A 17043-nucleotide genomic window follows, 5' to 3' on the forward strand; every position below is an offset into this window, starting at 1 on the left:
CCATACCAAGCTGTGACGTAGCCAGTCAAGATGTTCTCAATGGGGCAGCTGTAGAATTCTTTAGAGATCTGAGGGCCCATGACACACTTTTCAGCCTCCTGAGGGGAAAGAGGCATGTGATGTGCTGTTTGGATGTGTGTGGACCATTTTAATTCCATATTGGTGTGGACAACGAGGATATTGACACTCTCGACCCGCTCCACAACAGCCCCATCGATGATGTTGCCCAACCATTTAAGAGGCATGTTATTTGCTTCATTTATGAGGCTTGATATGTTAGTCACTAAGGACATGCCCCACTTATACACCATTGACCTCACAGATACACACAGTCACCACTGTCTTCACAGATACACACAGTCACCACTGCTCTAACCCTCACAGTTACACACAGTCACAACTGTCTTCACAGATACACACAGTCACCACTGCTCTAACAGATAAACACAGTCACCACTGCTCTAACAGATACACACAGTCACCACTGCTCTAACAGATACACACAGTCACCACTGCTCTAATAGATACACACAGTCACCACTGCTCTAATGGATACACACAGTCACCACTGCTCTAATATATACACACAGTTACCACTGCTCTAACAGATACACACAGTCACCACTGCTCTAACTCTCAAAGATACACACAGACACCACTGCTCTAACCCTCAAAGATACACACAGTCACCACTGGTCTAACCTTCACAGATACACACAGTCACCACTGCTCTAACAGATACACACAGTCACCACTGCTCTAATAGATACACACAGTCACCACTGCTCTAACAGATACACACAGTCACCACTGCTCTAACTCTCAAAGATACACACAGACACCACTGCTCTAACCCTCAAAGATACACACAGTCACCACTGGTCTAACCTTCACAGATACACACAGTCACCACTGCTCTAACAGATACACACAGTCACCACTGCTCTAATAGATACACACAGTCACCGCTGCTGTAAAAATCACAGATATACACAGTCACCACTGTCTTCACAGATACACAGAGTCACCACTGTCTTCACAGATACACACAGTCACCACTGCTGTAAAAATCACAGATATACACAGTCACCACTGTCTTCACAGATACACAGAGTCACCACTGTCTTCACAGATACACAGAGTAACCACTGTCTTCACAGATACACAGAGTCACCACTGCTCTAAGAGATACACACAGTCACCACTGATCTAATAGATACACACAGATACCACTGCTCTAACCCTCACAGATACACACAGTCACCAATACTCTAACAGATACAGACAGTCACCACTGCTCTAACAGATAAACACAGTCACCACTGCTCTAAGATATAAACACAGTCACCACTGCTCTAACCCTCACAGATACACACAGTCACCACTGCTCTAACAGATACACACAGTCACCACTGCTCTAATAGATACACACAGTCACCACTGCTCTAACATATACACACAGTCACCACCACTCTAATAGATACACACATTCACCACTACTCTAACAGATACACACAGTCACCCCTGCTCTAACAGATACACATAGTCACCTCTGCTCTAACAGATACACACAGTCACCACTGATCTAATAGATACACACAGATACCACTGCTCTAACCCTCACAGATACACACAGTCACCAATACTCTAACAGATACAGACAGTCACCCCTGCTCTAACAGATAAACATAGTCACCACTGCTCTAAGATATAAACACAGTCACCACTGCTCTAACCCTCACAGATACACACAGTCACCACTGCTCTAACAGATACACACAGTCACCACTGCTCTAACAGATACACACAGTCACCACTGCTCTAACAGATACACACAGTTACATATGCTCTAACCGTCACAGATACACACAGTCACCACTGTTCTAACAGATACACACAGTCACCACTACTCTAACAGATACACACAGTCACCACTGCTCTAACAGATAAACACAGTCACCACTGCTCTAACCCTCACAGATATACACAGTCACCACTGCTCTAACAGATTCACACAGTCACCACTACTCTAACATATACACACAGTCACCACTGCTCTAACAGATACACACAGTCAACACTGCTCTAACAGATACACACAGTCACCACTCCTCTAATAGATACACACAGTCACCACTGCTCTAACCCTCACAGATACACACAGTCAACACTGCTCTAACAGATACACACAGTCACCACTGCTCTAATAGATACACACAGTCACCACTGCTCTAACAGATACACAAAGTCACCACTGCTCTAACAGATACACACAGTCACCACTGCTCTAACCCTCACAGATATACACAGTCACCACTGCTCTAACAGATTCACACAGTCACCACTGCTCTAACATATACACACAGTCACCACTGCTCTAACAGATACACACAGTCAACACTAATCTAACAGATACACACAGTCACCACTCCTCTAATAGATACACACAGTCACCACTGCTCTAACCCTCACAGATACACACAGTCACCACTGCTCTAAAACATACACACAGTCACCACTGCTCTAACCCTCACTGATACACACAGTCACCACTGCTCTAACCCTCATAGATACACACAGTCACCACTGCTCTAAAACATACACACAGTCACCACTGTTCTAACAGATATACACAGTCACCACTACTCAAACCCTCACAGATAAACACAGTCACAGCTGCTCTAAGAGATAAACACAGTCACCACTACTCTAACAGATACACACAGTCACCACTGCTCTATAAGATAGACACAGTCACCACTGCTCTAACAGATACACACAGTCACCACTGCTCTAACAGATACACACAGTCACCACTGCTCTAACAGATAGACACAGTCACCACTGCTCTAACAGATACACACAGTCACCTCTGCTCTAACAGATAGACACAGTCACCACTGCTCTAACAGATCACACAGTCACCACTGCTCAAACCCTCACAGATAAACACAGTCACCACTGCTCTAACAGATACACACAGTCACCACTGCTCGAACAGATACACACAGTCACCTCTGCTCTAACAGATACACACAGTCACCACTGCACTAACAGATACACACAGTCACCTCTGCTCTAACAGATACACACAGTCACCACTGCTCTAATATATACACACAGTTACCACTGCTCTAACAGATACACACAGTCACCACTGCTCTAACTCTCAAAGATACACACAGACACCACTGCTCTAACCCTCAAAGATACACACAGTCACCACTGGTCTAACCTTCACAGATACACACAGTCACCACTGCTCTAACAGATACACACAGTCACCACTGCTCTAATAGATACACACAGTCACCGCTGCTGTAAAAATCACAGATATACACAGTCACCACTGTCTTCACAGATACACAGAGTCACCACTGTCTTCACAGATACACACAGTCACCACTGCTGTAAAAATCACAGATATACACAGTCACCACTGTCTTCACAGATACACAGAGTCACCACTGTCTTCACAGATACACAGAGTAACCACTGTCTTCACAGATACACAGAGTCACCACTGCTCTAAGAGATACACACAGTCACCACTGATCTAATAGATACACACAGATACCACTGCTCTAACCCTCACAGATACACACAGTCACCAATACTCTAACAGATACAGACAGTCACCACTGCTCTAACAGATAAACACAGTCACCACTGCTCTAAGATATAAACACAGTCACCACTGCTCTAACCCTCAAAGATACACACAGTCACCACTGGTCTAACCTTCACAGATACACACAGTCACCACTGCTCTAACAGATACACACAGTCACCACTGCTCTAATAGATACACACAGTCACCACTGCTCTAACAGATACACACAGTCACCACTGCTCTAATATATACACACAGTTACCACTGCTCTAACAGATACACACAGTCACCACTGCTCTAACTCTCAAAGATACACACAGACACCACTGCTCTAACCCTCAAAGATACACACAGTCACCACTGGTCTAACCTTCACAGATACACACAGTCACCACTGCTCTAACAGATACACACAGTCACCACTGCTCTAATAGATACACACAGTCACCGCTGCTGTAAAAATCACAGATATACACAGTCACCACTGTCTTCACAGATACACAGAGTCACCACTGTCTTCACAGATACACACAGTCACCACTGCTGTAAAAATCACAGATATACACAGTCACCACTGTCTTCACAGATACACAGAGTCACCACTGTCTTCACAGATACACAGAGTAACCACTGTCTTCACAGATACACAGAGTCACCACTGCTCTAAGAGATACACACAGTCACCACTGATCTAATAGATACACACAGATACCACTGCTCTAACCCTCACAGATACACACAGTCACCAATACTCTAACAGATACAGACAGTCACCACTGCTCTAACAGATAAACACAGTCACCACTGCTCTAAGATATAAACACAGTCACCACTGCTCTAACCCTCACAGATACACACAGTCACCACTGCTCTAACAGATACACATAGTCACCACTGCTCTAATAGATACACACAGTCACCACTGCTCTAACATATACACACAGTCACCACCACTCTAATAGATACACACATTCACCACTACTCTAACAGATACACACAGTCACCCCTGCTCTAACAGATACACATAGTCACCTCTGCTCTAACAGATACACACAGTCACCACTGATCTAATAGATACACACAGATACCACTGCTCTAACCCTCACAGATACACACAGTCACCAATACTCTAACAGATACAGACAGTCACCCCTGCTCTAACAGATAAACATAGTCACCACTGCTCTAAGATATAAACACAGTCACCACTGCTCTAACCCTCACAGATACACACAGTCACCACTGCTCTAACAGATACACACAGTCACCACTGCTCTAACAGATACACACAGTCACCACTGCTCTAACAGATACACACAGTTACATATGCTCTAACCGTCACAGATACACACAGTCACCACTGTTCTAACAGATACACACAGTCACCACTACTCTAACAGATACACACAGTCACCACTGCTCTAACAGATAAACACAGTCACCACTGCTCTAACCCTCACAGATATACACAGTCACCACTGCTCTAACAGATTCACACAGTCACCACTACTCTAACATATACACACAGTCACCACTGCTCTAACAGATACACACAGTCAACACTGCTCTAACAGATACACACAGTCACCACTCCTCTAATAGATACACACAGTCACCACTGCTCTAACCCTCACAGATACACACAGTCAACACTGCTCTAACAGATACACACAGTCACCACTGCTCTAATAGATACACACAGTCACCACTGCTCTAACAGATACACAAAGTCACCACTGCTCTAACAGATACACACAGTCACCACTGCTCTAACCCTCACAGATATACACAGTCACCACTGCTCTAACAGATTCACACAGTCACCACTGCTCTAACATATACACACAGTCACCACTGCTCTAACAGATACACACAGTCAACACTAATCTAACAGATACACACAGTCACCACTCCTCTAATAGATACACACAGTCACCACTGCTCTAACCCTCACAGATACACACAGTCACCACTGCTCTAAAACATACACACAGTCACCACTGCTCTAACCCTCACTGATACACACAGTCACCACTGCTCTAACCCTCATAGATACACACAGTCACCACTGCTCTAAAACATACACACAGTCACCACTGTTCTAACAGATATACACAGTCACCACTACTCAAACCCTCACAGATAAACACAGTCACAGCTGCTCTAAGAGATAAACACAGTCACCACTACTCTAACAGATACACACAGTCACCACTGCTCTATAAGATAGACACAGTCACCACTGCTCTAACAGATACACACAGTCACCACTGCTCTAACAGATAGACACAGTCACCACTGCTCTAACAGATACACACAGTCACCTCTGCTCTAACAGATAGACACAGTCACCACTGCTCTAACAGATCACACAGTCACCACTGCTCAAACCCTCACAGATAAACACAGTCACCACTGCTCTAACAGATACACACAGTCACCACTGCTCTAACAGATAGACACAGTCACCACTGCTCGAACAGATACACACAGTCACCTCTGCTCTAACAGATACACACAGTCACCACTGCACTAACAGATACACACAGTCACCTCTGCTCTAACAGATACACACAGTCACCACTGCTCTAACGCTCACAGATACACACAGTCACCACTGCTCTAACAGATACACACAGTCACCACTGCACTAACCCTCAGATATACACACAGTCACCACTACTCTAACCTTCACAGATACAAACAGTGACCACTACTCTAACAGATACACACAGTCACCACTGCTCTAACAGATACCCACAGTCACCACTGCTCTATCAGATACACACAGTCACCTCTGCTCTAACAGATACACACAGTCACCACTGCTCTATCAGATACACACAGTCACCACTGCTCTATCAGATACACACAGTCACCACTGCTCTAACAGATACACACAGTTACATCTGCTCTAACTGATACACACAGTTACATTTGCTCTAACCTTCACAGATACACACAGTCACCACTGTTCTAACCCTCACATATACACACAGTCAACACTACTCTAACCCTCACAGATACACACATTCACAACTGCTCTAACAGATACACACAGTCACCACTGCTCTCACAGATACACACAGTCACCACTACTCTAACCCTCACAGATACACACAGTCACCACTGCTCTAACAGATACACACAGTCACCACTGCTCTAACAGATCCACACAGTCACCACTGCTCAAACAGATACACACAGTCACCACTGCTCTAACCCTCACAGATACACACAGTCACCACTGCTCTAACAGATACACACAGTCACCTCTGCTCTAACCCTCACAGATGCACACAGTCACCTATGCTCTAACAGATACACACAGTCACCACTGCTCTAACAGATACACACAGTCACCTCTGCTCTAACCCTCACAGATACACACAGTCACCGCTGCTCTAACCCTCACAGATACACACAGTCACCTCTGCTCTAACAGATACACACAGTCACCACTGCTCTAACAGATCCACACAGTCACCACTGCTCAAACAGATACACACAGTCACCACTGCTCTAACCCTCACAGATACACACAGTCACCACTGCTCTAACAGATACACACAGTCACCACTGCTCTAATAGATACACACATTCACCACTGCTCTAACATATACACACAGTCACCACCACTCTAATAGATACACACATTCACCACTACTCTAACAGATACACGCAGTCACTCCTGCTCTAACAGATACACATAGTCACCTCTGCTCTAACAGATACACACAGTCACCTCTGCTCTAACCCTCACAGATACACACAGTCACCACTGCTCTAATAGATACACACAGTCACCACTGCTCTAACATACACACAGTCACCACTGCTCTAACAGATCCACAAAGTCACCACTCCTCTAATGGATACACACAGTCACCACTGTTCTAACAGATACACACAGTCACCACTGCTCTATCAGATATATACAGTCACCACTGCTCTAACAGATACACACAGTCACCACTGCTCTAATAGATACACACAGTCACCACTGCTCTAACAGATAAACACAGTCACCACTGCTCTAACAGATACACACAGTTACATCTGCTCTAACTGATACACACAGTTACATTTGCTCTAACCCTCACAGATACACACAGTCACCACTGTTCTAACCCTCACATATACACACATTCACAACTGCTCTATCAGATACACACAGTCACCACTGCTCTCACAGATACACACAGTCACCACTACTCTAACCCTCACAGATACACACAGTCACCACTGCTCTAACAGATACACACAGTCACCACTGCTCTAACAGATCCACACAGTCACCACTGCTCAAACAGATACACACAGTCACCACTGCTCTAACCCTCACAGATACACACAGTCACCACTGCTCTAACAGATACACACAGTCACCTCTGCTCTAACCCTCACAGATGCACACAGTCACCTCTGCTCTAACAGATACACACAGTCACCACTGCTCTAACAGATACACACAGTCACCTCTGCTCTAACCCTCACAGATACACACAGTCACCGCTGCTCTAACCCTCACAGATACACACAGTCATCTCTGCTCTAACAGATACACACAGTCACCACTACTCTAACCCTCACAGATACACACAGTCACCACTGCACTAACAGATACACACAGTCACCACTGCTCTAACAGATCCACACAGTCACCACTGCTCTAACAGATACACACAGTCACCTCTGCTCTAACCCTCACAGATACACACAGTCACCACTGCTCTAACAGATACACACAGTCACCACTGCTCTAATAGATACACACAGTCACCACTGCTCTAACATATACACACAGTCAACCCCACTCTAATAGATACACACATTCACCACTACTCTAACAGATACACGCAGTCACCCCTGCTCTAACAGATACACACAGTCACCTCTGCTCTAACCCTCACAGATACACACAGTCACCACTGCTTTAACAGATTCACACAGTCACCACTGCTCTAACATATACACACAGTCACCACTGCTCTAACAGATACACACAGTCAACACTGCTCTAACAGATACACACAGTCACCACTCCTCTAATAGATACACACAGTCACCACTGCTCTAACCCTCACAGATACACACAGTCACCACTGCTCTAAAACATACACACAGTCACCACTGCTCTAACCCTCACTGATACACACAGTCACCACTGCTCTAACCCTCATAGATACACACAGTCACCACTGCTCTAAAACATACACACAGTCACCACTGTTCTAACAGATATACACAGTCACCACTACTCAAACCCTCACAGATAAACACAGTCACAGCTGCTCTAAGAGATAAACACAGTCACCACTACTCTAACAGATACACACAGTCACCACTGCTCTATAAGATAGACACAGTCACCACTGCTCTAACAGATACACACAGTCACCACTGCTCTAACAGATACACACAGTCACCACTGCTCTAACAGATAGACACAGTCACCACTGCTCTAACAGATACACACAGTCACCTCTGCTCTAACAGATAGACACAGTCACCACTGCTCTAACAGATCACACAGTCACCACTGCTCAAACCCTCACAGATAAACACAGTCACAGCTGCTCTAAGAGATAAACACAGTCACCACTGCTCTAACAGATACACACAGTCACCACTGCTCTAACAGATAGACACAGTCACCACTGCTCGAACAGATACACACAGTCACCTCTGCTCTAACAGATACACACAGTCACCACTGCACTAACAGATACACACAGTCACCTCTGCTCTAACAGATACACACAGTCACCACTGCTCTAACGCTCACAGATACACACAGTCACCACTGCTCTAACAGATACACACAGTCACCACTGCACTAACCCTCAGATATACACACAGTCACCACTACTCTAACCCTCACAGATACAAACAGTGACCACTACTCTAACAGATACACACAGTCACCACTGCTCTAACAGATACCCACAGTCACCACTGCTCTATCAGATACACACAGTCACCTCTGCTCTAACAGATACACACAGTCACCACTGCTCTATCAGATACACACAGTCACCACTGCTCTATCAGATACACACAGTCACCACTGCTCTAACAGATACACACAGTTACATCTGCTCTAACTGATACACACAGTTACATTTGCTCTAACCCTCACAGATACACACAGTCACCACTGTTCTAACCCTCACATATACACACAGTCACCACTACTCTAACCCTCACAGATACACACAGTCACCACTGCTCTAACAGATACACACAGTCACCACTGCTCAAACAGATACACACAGTCACCACTGCTCTAACCCTCACAGATACACACAGTCACCACTGCTCTAACAGATGCACACAGTCACCACTGCTCTAATAGATACACACATTCACCACTGCTCTAACATATACACACAGTCACCACCACTCTAATAGATACACACATTCACCACTACTCTAACAGATACACGCAGTCACCCCTGCTCTAACAGATACACATAGTCACCTCTGCTCTAACAGATACACACAGTCACCTCTGCTCTAACCCTCACAGATACACACAGTCACCACTGCTCTAATAGATACACACAGTCACCACTGCTCTAACATACACACAGTCACCACTGCTCTAACAGATCCACAAAGTCACCACTCCTCTAATGGATACACACAGTCACCACTGTTCTAACAGATACACACAGTCACCACTGCTCTATCAGATATATACAGTCACCACTGCTCTAACAGATACACACAGTCACCACTGCTCTAATAGATACAAACAGTCACCACTGCTCTAACAGATAAACACAGTCACCACTGCTCTAACAGATACACACAGTTACATCTGCTCTAACTGATACACACAGTTACATTTGCTCTAACCCTCACAGATACACACAGTCACCACTGTTCTAACCCTCACATATACACACAGTCACCACTACTCTAACCCTCACAGATACACACATTCACAACTGCTCTAACAGATACACACAGTCACCACTGCTCTCACAGATACACACAGTCACCACTACTCTAACCCTCACAGATACACACAGTCACCACTGCTCTAACAGATACACACAGTCACCACTGCTCTAACAGATCCACACAGTCACCACTGCTCAAACAGATACACACAGTCACCACTGCTCTAACCCTCACAGATACACACAGTCACCACTGCTCTAACAGATACACACAGTCACCTCTGCTCTAACCCTCACAGATGCACACAGTCACCTCTGCTCTAACAGATACACACAGTCACCACTGCTCTAACAGATACACACAGTCACCTCTGCTCTAACCCTCACAGATACACACAGTCACCGCTGCTCTAACCCTCACAGATACACACAGTCATCTCTGCTCTAACAGATACACACAGTCACCACTACTCTAACCCTCACAGATACACACAGTCACCACTGCACTAACAGATACACACAGTCACCACTGCTCTAACAGATCCACACAGTCACCACTGCTCAAACAGATACACACAGTCACCACTGCTCTAACCCTCACAGATACACACAGTCACCACTGCTCTAACAGATACACACAGTCACCACTGCTCTAATAGATACACACAGTCACCCCTGCTCTAACCGTCACAGATACACACAGTCACCCCTGCTCTAACCGTCACAGATACACACAGTCACCACTGCTCTAATACATACACACAGTCACCACTGCTCAAACAGATACACACAGTCACCACTCCTCTAATAGATACACACAGTCACCACTGCTCTAATAGATACACACAGTCACCACTGCTCTAATAGATACACACAGTCACCACTGCTCTAACAGATACACACAGTCACCACTCCTCTAATAGATACACACAGTCACCACTGTTCTAACAGATACACACAGTCACCACTGCTCTAACAGATACACACAGTTACATGTGCTCTAACCCTCACAGATACACACAGTCACCACTGCTCTAACAGATACACACAGTCACCACTGATCTAACCCTCACAGATATACACAGTCACCACTGCTCTAACAGATACACACAGTCACCACTGCTCTAATAGATACACACAGTCACCACTGCTCTAACAGATACACACAGTCACCACTCCTCTAATAGATACACACAGTCACCACTGTTCTAACAGATACACACAGTCACCACTGCTCTAACAGATACACACAGTCACCACTGCTCTAACAGATACACACAGTTACATGTGCTCTAACCCTCACAGATACACACAGTCACCACTGCTCTAACATATACACATAGTCACCACAACTCTAACAGATACACACAGTCACCACTGATCTAACCCTCACAGATATACACAGTCACCACTGCTCTAACAGATACACACAGTCACCACTGCTCTAACAGATACACACAGTCACCTCTGCTCTAACAGATACACACAGTCACCACTGCTCTAATAGATACACACAGTCACCTCTGCTCTAACCCTCACTGATACACACAGTCACCTCTGCTCTAACCCTCACTGATACACACAGTCACCACTGCTCTAACCCTCACTGATACACACAGTCACCACTACTCTAACCCTCACTGATACACACAGTCACCTCTGCTCTAACCCTCACTGATACACACAGTCACCTCTGCTCTAACCCTCACTGATACACACAGTCACCACTGCTCTAACCCTCACTGATACACACAGTCACCACTGCTCTAACCCTCACTGATACACACAGTCACCTCTGCTCTAACCCTCACTGATACACACAGTCACCTCTGCTCTAACCCTCACTGATACACACAGTCACCTCTGCTCTAACCCTCACTGATACACACAGTCACCACTGCTCTAACCCTCACTGATACACACAGTCACCACTGCTCTAACCCTCACTGATACACACAGTCACCACTGCTCTAACAGATCCACACAGTCACCACTGCTCTAACCCTCACTGATACACACAGTCACCACTGCTCTAACCCTCACTGATACACACAGTCACCACTGCTCTAACAGATCCACACAGTCACCTCTGCTCTAACAGATACACACAGTCACCACTGCTCTAACCCTCACTGATACACACAGTCACCACTGCTCTAACAGATCCACACAGTCACCTCTGCTCTAACAGATACACACAGTCACCACTGCTCTAACCCTCACTGATACACACAGTCACCTCTGCTCTAACCCTCACCAGCGAGGAAACACATGCCGTCATTGCTTTGCACAAAAAGGGCTTCACAGGTAAGGATATTGCTGCCAGTAAGATTGCACCTAAATCATTTATCGGATCATCAAGAACTTCAAGGAGAGCGGTTCAGTTGTTGTGAAGAAGGCTTTCAGGCGCCCAAGAAAGTCCAGCAAGCGCCAGGACCGTCTTCTAAAGTTGATTCAGCTGTGGGATCGGGGCACCACGAGTACAGAGCTTGCTCAGGAATGGCAGCAGGGAGGTGTGAGTGCATCTGCACTTACAGTTTTGCGAACACTTTTGGAGGATGGCCTGGTGTCAAGAAGGGCAGCAAAGAAGCCACTTCTCTCCAGGAAAAACATCAGGGACAGACTGATATTCTGCAAAAGGTACAGGGATTGGACTGCTGAGGACTGGGGTAAAGTCATTTTCTCTGAATCCCCTTTCCGATTGTTTGGGGCATCCTGAAACAAGCTTGTCCAGAGAAAACAAGGTGAGCACTACCATCAATCCTGTGTCATGCCAACAGTAAAGCATCCTGAGACCTTTCATGTGTGGGGTTGCTTCTCAGCCAAGGGAGTGGGCTCACTCACAATTTTGACTAAGAACACAGCCATGAATAAAGAATGGTACCAACACATCCTCTGAGAGCAAAATCAAATCAAATCAAATCAAATGTATTTATATAGCCCTTCGTACATCAGCTGATATCTCAAAGTGCTGTACAGAAACCCAGCCTAAAACCCCAAACAGCAAGCAATGCAGGTGTAGAAGCACGGTGGCTAGGAAAAACTCCCTAGAAAGGCCAAAACCTAGGAAGAAACCTAGAGAGGAACCCGGCTATGTGGGGTGGCCAGTCTTGTTCTGGCTGTGCCGGGTGGAGATTATAACAGAACATGGCCAAGATGTTCAAATGTTCATAAATGACCAGCATAGTCCAATAATAATAAGGCAGAACAGTTGAAACTGGAGCAGCAGCACGGCCAGGTGGACTGGGGACAGCAAGGAGTCATCATGTCAGGTAGTCCTGAGGCATGGTCCTAGAGCTCAGGTCCTCCGAGAGAGAGAAAGAAAGAGAGAAAGAGAGAATTAGAGAGAGCACACTTAAATTCACACAGGACACCGAATAGGACAGGAGAAGTACTCCAGATATAACAAACTGACCCTAGCCCCCCGACACATAAACTACTGCAGCATAAATACTGGAGGCTGAGACAGGAGGGGTCAGGAGACACTGTGGCCCCATCCGAGGACACCCCCAGACAGGGACAAACAGAAAGGATATAACCCCACCCACTTTGCCAAAGCACAGCAACTTCTCCCAACCATCCAGGAACAGTTTGGTGACGTGCAATGCCTTTTCCAGCATGATGGAGCACCTTTCCATAAGGCAAAAGTGATAACTAAGTGGCTCGGGGAACAAAACATTGATATTTTGTGTCCCCAGACCTTAATCCCATTGTCCAATCCTCAAGAGGCGAGTGGACAAACAAAAACACACAAATTCTGACAAACTCCAAGCATTGATTATGCAAATATGGGCTGCCATCAGTCAGGATGTGGCCCAGAAGTTAATTGACAGCATACCAGGGCAGATTGCAGTGGTCTTGAAAAAGAAGGGTCACCACTGCAAATATTGACTCTGCATCAACTTCATGTAATTGTCAATAAAAGCCTTTGACACTTATGAAACGCTTGTAATTATACTTCAGTATTCCATAGTAACATCTGACAAAAATATCTAAAGACACTGAAGCAGCAAACTTTGTGGAAATTAATATTTGTGTCATTCTCAAAACTTTTGGCCACGACTGTACATAATACCCCAATCACCTAACCATACCTACATGTACATATTACCTCAATCAATCACCTAACCAAACCTACATGTACATATTACCTCAATCAATCACCTAACCAAACCTACATGTACATAGTACTTTAATCACTCACCCCAACTGCCCCAGTACCAGTACTCCAGTACTCCTGTATAGCCTGTATATAGCCTCGTGGTCTTTATTTTATTGTGTTATTTTATTTGTATCTATGTGTTCATTTTCTTACTGCTTAACTGCATTGTTGGGAAAGGCCTTATAAGTAAGTGTTTAACGGTAAAGTCTACACTTGTTGTATTCAGCGCGTGACAAATACTTTTTGATTTGACTATCTAGTAGTCAGAACTTCTGCTGGGGTGTTTCCACAGACTTCATATGGATCCATCACCCTCCTGTCTTTCTGATCATACACTTCCCCCAGGCAGGGAGTACTCAGGGACTGTCGGGGGGCTGCATCCTAAATGCTACCCTATTCCCTATGCAGTGTACTTCTTTTGACCAGGGCAAGTGCACTATATAGGGAGTAGGGTGCCATTTTGGATGAAACCAATGTGAACTCAATGGCAAGACAAGACCTGTCTTAGATCTAACATATAATAGGACTAACTTTGGAAATACTTTGTATATGCAGTATAGTGTATGTGGACACCCCTTTAAATTAGTGGATTTTGGTATTTCAGTCACACCCATTGCTGACAGGTGTATAAAATCGAGCACACAGCCATGCCTTGCTAGAGCTGCCCTGGTCAACTGTAAGTGCTGTTAATGTGAAGTGGAAACATCTAGGTGCAGCAATGGGTCAGCCTGCGAAGTGGTAGACCGCACAAGCTCACAGAACGGGACCGCAGAGTACTGAAGGGCGGAGTGCTGTCCTCGGTTGCAAACCTCACTACCAAGTTTCAAACTGCCTCTGGAAGCAACGTCATCACAAGAACTGTTCGCCGGGAGCTTCATGAAATGGGATTCCATGTCCGAGCAGCCGCACACAAGTCTAAGGTTACCATGTGCAATGCCAAGCGTCGACTGAATTGATGTAACGCTCGCCGCCATTGCTGTGGAAATGCATTCTCTGGAGTGAGGAATCACACTTCACCATCTGGCAGTCCGATAGACGAATCTGGGTTTGATGGATGCCAGGAAAACGCTACCTGCCCGAATGCAGTGCCAACTGTAAAGTTTGGCACTGGAATAATGGTCTGGGGCTGTTTTTCATGGTTCGGGCTAGGCCCCTTAGTTCCAGTGAAGGAAAATCTTAACACTACAGCATGCAATAACATTCTAGACAATTCTGAGCTTCCAAGCGTGTAGAAACAGTTTGGGGATGGCCATTTCCTGTTTCTGCATGACAATGCCTCCGTGCACAAAGGTCCATAATGAAATGGTTTGTGGAAGAACTTGACTGTCCTACACAGAGCCCTGACCTCAACTCCATCGAAGCCTTTGGGATGAATTGGAACGCCGACTGCGAGTCAGGCCTAATCGCTCAACATCAGTGCCGACCTCACTAATGCTTTTTTGGCTGAATGGAAGCACGTCCCCGCAGCAATGTCCCAACATCTAGTGGAAAGCCTTTGGTCATGTAGTAGAGATTACCAATAGGCTACCATAACTGATACGTCAGTAGCCGTAACAGACAAATGCCAAAATGACATGAATTCCAGGCTTGATTGCTTTTTTTACAACATTCTGCATTTAGTATTAGTATATGTAGTGTCTGATAGTGTGTTGGTGAGCACACAGGGCCATCTAGTGTCCGTCTAGTGATTGAGATTATGCTCAACAATGCGTCATATTCAGCTTGTTAAAAAGAGAACATCCTCAGCACTGTGTGAGTATTATTTATTTTTTACTCACTCATTCACATAAATGCAACATACCAACAGGCTACCTGTTTTCACACAACTCTACTGAGACATCTGGAAAACATGAAGACACAAACATGTTTCAAACATTATTCCAGCTAATTATTCCACTGAAACTCAGGGAGCTCCTGAGTGGCACAGCACTCTAAGGCACTGCATCTCAGCACTTGAGGTGTCACTACAGACACCCTGGTTCAAATCCAGGCAGGTTCACAACCAGCTGTGATTCGGAGAACCATAGGGTGGCTCACTGGGGTAGGCTGTCATTCTAAATAATAATTTGTTCTTAACTGACTTGCCTAGTTAAATAAAGGCATATAAATAATTTTTTAAGCAAGGTTTGAGTTTGCTCCAGTATGCCAGTTATCCTGTAGAGATCACTGTTGTCTTTCACCTCAGTGACAGACTGTAGGCCTATGAGGACAGAAGATGTCACTGAAGGAGAGTGATCAGCTCATTCCAGAGGATACAGTCTGTTTCAGACTCCTAGAGTTAGGAACTATAGTAACCCTTCTAACCAGTCTGACTGCTACTGTGAACCTGTTTCAGACTCCTAGAGTTAGGAACTATA

This window comes from Oncorhynchus mykiss, chromosome 8 (assembly GCF_013265735.2).
Source record: "Oncorhynchus mykiss isolate Arlee chromosome 8, USDA_OmykA_1.1, whole genome shotgun sequence".
In the NCBI taxonomy this organism is placed as follows: domain Eukaryota; kingdom Metazoa; phylum Chordata; class Actinopteri; order Salmoniformes; family Salmonidae; genus Oncorhynchus; species Oncorhynchus mykiss.